General features: G+C 45.4%; 1 protein-coding gene across 1 annotated transcript in view; it reads left to right on the forward strand.

Annotated features, from left to right (window-relative positions):
• The window catches only part of PHACTR3 (phosphatase and actin regulator 3), a gene marked incomplete at its 5' end in the record, with an annotated part of 120,909 nt that overhangs the window by 108,123 nt on the left and 8,169 nt on the right, over positions 1–4,617 (forward strand). The window lies entirely within an intron of this gene.

Raw genomic sequence — 4,617 nt, forward strand, 5'->3', positions numbered from 1 at the left:
AGCATGATCAGGACAGGTGGCTAGCATCATACCGTCCCACTGTGCCAGTCGAAAGACTGACGCCTGCTGCGTAACAGCGATAGGTCACCTGCCGGTGACTCCTCACGGCTGGAATTAACTTCTGAGGGAAATGTCTGCGATCGGCAAAAGCCAGTGGCACCTTTAAGATCAACAAAGGTTTATTCAAGGTATGAGCTTTCGTGTGCCTTTGTTGGTCTTAAAGGTGCCGCTGGACTCTAAATCTGTTCTACTGCTTCAGGCCAACACGGCTGGCCATCTGGATCGATCAGCAAAAGCCAGTAATGGTTCATTCCCACGTTCTGCTTTCGGTGAGACTTAGCCACAGCTGTGTTTCTCTTTCCTGGACTATGCCCTCGTGTTTTATCTGCCGTCTGGACGTGCATTCCAGTTCCAGACAGCCACAAGTTGAGCAAGCTCCAGAGAAACCATACCTGGCCCCAACTTGAGTTGGTCTACAGTGGGGACACGTGTTGAACATTTCGCCAGCCCAAGATTGCTCAGGTTGTGGTCTGTTGGACACCGTTCCCCAAGGGGTCCTCTTCTGTATGAACAGAAAGCCTGTGGCAGGCAGGAGTGAGGGGCAACAGATGAAAATCTGCACTCTGCTCATTGGCCATCGTATAAATATTTTTGCTAAAGCACAGCTATAAAAACGGTCCCTTGTTCTCTGCTTGTGAGAAGTCTGAAGTGAGCCATCCATCTGTTCGGCAGCGGCTGTATTCCTATATGACATTCTTCAGTGCCAATCATTTCCCATCTGGTGTTAGACCTGATGCTGCACTGTTGCTCATGTTTGCTGGGCTCCCCCGCTGAGAGTCTGTCTCTCTGCCTACCCCAGAGGACTGTGGCTTTGGCGCTAATCCATGAAGCTCCGCGTCCTTTCACAAGCAACCCCGGAGCAAGCAAACTGTTGCGGAGTTCTGGAGGAGAATCTCCAGCGCTCAAAGATTACAAACATCCAGTTCTGTGCTGGAGGGTGGTTCTGGTAGTCTGATACTTAAGAAGCCCTTCCATCTCAGTACCTTAGAGCTATTGCTAAGGACAATTCTCCCAAAGAGTCTCATGCATTCCCTAAGGGAGATCTCTAGAAAAAAAGCAAGGGAAACTGTGAGTCCTTTTAGAAATACTATATGTAGCTCAGCAGTAAAGACGAACCGTATGTGCAGCTTATAAAAATACCCTAGCCTTGAACCAGCTGAGCTTAGTTCTCAAAGCTTCATTCGCAATGGAGGTGTAGACCAGAAATGGATGTCATCCCTCGTTCATGTTAGAACCTGTGATGAAAGCTTCCTGTGCTGAGAAACCCCAGAGTGTCTGTGGCAGCTAGGATGCCAACAGCTCCTACAGGGTTCTCCTCATTCCTCTCTCCTGCTCTGAGTCTAGGAAGAATCCAGGTCCTGACAGAAAGAACACGCATGAGCAGGTGCGCATCAATAGCACTGAGAGAAAGGGATCTTTGGAGATGACAGTTTCTGGGAACTCCTAGTTTATACAGATCCCTGGAGACTTAGCACTTTCCTGTGGAAGTCAGTGAACAAGGGCTCCGAATACAGTTGCATGTGCTGTCAACATGCAAGACAAACGTATCACATGTAAAACCATGCCAACTTGCCTACTATTGCCCAATCCACCATTGTTCTGGTATAAAAAGTAGTAACTAGTTGTCTCGGGCTAGGGGCAGGTAGGTATTCATTAAAATCCCTTGAACACCATTGAATACACAGCTTCAGATATGTACTCTACTGCACATCCAGTTTAGACCCAGTTTGTAATGCAACAAGTGTTCTCCATAGAGAAGACGGCATTTGTGCGATGATCTCTTTTGCTGCATCAGAGATGAAAGATGTAGTCCCGAGCTCCTTGGGTTGCCGCTTGCTCTAGCCATGGTTTCGTGGCACTGAGGTGTTAGAACTGGATCCTTTTTTCTCTGAGCCTTTTTTAACAATGCAGACCTGTGATGTTAAAGTGGCCCTAACCATTATGTTGATTGGAGCGTCTCGTGTTGCATTGTTATGTGTGAAGTTGCACTGTGGATCAAACAGCTGATGCGTGTTCCAAAGCGTGTTTTCAAGTATGCCTGCCATGTAGGGATACATAGCAGGTTCAGCACAGTTTTGAAAGCAGAGGTGTTTCCCTTTGTCAGAACTATGCAAATCCAGGCAGTGTTCAAATGTCTAGAAGAAAATATGTTTTGTCCATGATGAAAATGACCTTGGTTTATTCTACAGTTTGTATACTCCCTCACTCTTTTTTTCTCCTGAATGTAGAGACAAATTCTAAAATTTACAGTTTAATTTCTTTCTTTCTTATTTCTTCAAACTTATACCCCGCCCTCCCCGCAAGCGGGCTTTAAGAAGTTTTCAGTCTAGCCACACTAGGTTGGGGTAAAGGTAGCCACATACAGACATCATAACAAACCGTAAAAAACAATCTCCATCTAGTTTGTCTGTAGCAGTAGAGAAGAGCAAGAGTCCAGTAGCCAGTTTGATGTAGTGGTTAAGTGTGCAGACTCTAATCTGGGAGAACCAGGTTTGATTCCCCACTCCTCCACTTGCAGCTGCTGGATGTAGCTCAGCAGTAAAGACGAACCGTATGTGCAGCTTATAAAAATACCCTAGCCTTGAACCAGCTGAGCTTAGTTCTCAAAGCTTCATTCGCAATGGAGGTGCAGACCAGAAATGGATGTCATCCCTCGTTCATGTTAGAACCTGTGATGAAAGCTTCCTGTGCTGAGAAACCCCAGAGTGTCTGTGGCAGCTAGGATGCCAACAGCTCCTACAGGGTTCTCCTCATTCCTCTCTCCTGCTCTGAGTCTAGGAAGAATCCAGGTCCTGACAGAAAGAACATGCGTGAGCAGGTGCGCATCAATAGCACTGAGAGAAAGGGATCTTTGGAGATGACACTTTCTGGGAACTCCTCGTTTATACAGATCCCTGGAGACTTAGCACATTCCTGTGCAAGTCAGTGAACAAGGGCTCAGAATATAGCTGCATGTGCTGTAAACATGCAAGACAAACGTATTGCATGTAAAACCATGCCAACTTGCCTACTATTGCCCAATCCACCACTGTTCTGGTATAAAAAGTAGTAACTAGTTGTCTCGGGCTAGGGGCAGGTAGGTATTCATTAAAATCCCTTGAACACCATTGAATACACAGCTTCAGATATGTACTCTACTGCACATCCAGTTTAGACCCAGTTTGTAATGCAACAAGCGTTCTCCATAGAGAAGATGGCATTTGTGCGATGATCTCTTTTGCTGCATCAGAGATGAAAGATGTAGTCCTGAGCTCCTTGGGGTGCCGCTTGCTCTAGCCATGGTTTCGTGACACTGAGGTGTTAGAACTGGATCCTTTTTTCTCTGAGCCTTTTTTTAACAATGCAGACCTGTGATGTTAAAGTGGCCCTAAACATTATGTTGATTGGAGCTTCACGTGTTGCATTGTTATCTGTGAAGTTGCACTGTGGATCAAACAGCTGATACGTGTTCCAGAGCGTGTTTTCAAGTATGCCTGCCATGTAAGGATACATAGCAGGTTCAGCACAGTTTTGAAAGCAGAGGTGTTTCCCTTTGTCAGAACTATACAAATCCAGGCAGTGTTCAAATGTCTAGAAGAAAATATGTTTTGTCCATGATGAAAATGACCTTGGTTTATTCTACAGTTTGTATACTCCCTCACTCTTTTTTTCTCCTGAATGTAGAGACAAATTCTAAAATTTACAGTTTAATTTCTTTCTTTCTTATTTCTTCAAACTTATACCCCGCCCTCCCCGCAAGCGGGCTTTAAGAAGTTTTCAGTCTAGCCACACTAGGTTGGGGTAAAGGTAGCCACATACAGACATCATAACAAACCGTAAAAAACAATCTCCATCTAGTTTGTCTGTAGCAGTAGAGAAGAGCAAGAGTCCAGTAGCCAGTTTGATGTAGTGGTTAAGTGCGCAGACTCTAATCTGGGAGAACCAGGTTTGATTCCCCACTCCTCCACTTGCAGCTGCTGGATAACCTTGGGCAAGCCATAGTTCTGTCAGAGCTGCTCTCTTAAGAGTTCTCGAAAGAGCTCTCTCAGCCCAACCTAACTCACAGGGTGTGTCTGTTGTGGGGAGAGGAAGGGAAGGGAAAGGAGTTTGTAAGCCGCTCTGAGACTCCAAATGAAGGATGGGGTATAAATCTAATCTCCTCTTCTTCTTCTAATCATAGTTTGTTATACTGTCCAATTGTTATGGTTATCTCGCCACAGTTTGTTATGATAAATCAGGAAGTCTTCAGTCTCAGCTCCACATGTGGAAAAGAGCAAGAGGCCAGTAGTACCGTAAAGATTAACAAAAATTGGTGGCAGGGTATGAGCTTCTGTGGGCCACTGCTCACTTCTTCAGATGCAGCCAGAATGTGAGCCCATCTGTCCTTATAGCTCGGAGAGTGGAGTTATTTCAGATGCCAAATGACAATCGATGCAAGGACAGATGGGCTCACACTATAGTAGTAGAGCAAAGTCTGAGTCCAGTGGCACCTTTAAGACCAACAAATTTTTATTCAAGGTATGAGCTACTACTATAGCAGCAGACGGGTTTTCGGCTAAACATTTGGAAGAACCTCCT

This window comes from Gekko japonicus, unplaced genomic scaffold, assembly GCF_001447785.1.
Source record: "Gekko japonicus isolate JY-2015 unplaced genomic scaffold, Gekko_japonicus_V1.1 scaffold2027, whole genome shotgun sequence".
NCBI classification, from domain to species: Eukaryota; Metazoa; Chordata; class Lepidosauria; order Squamata; family Gekkonidae; genus Gekko; species Gekko japonicus.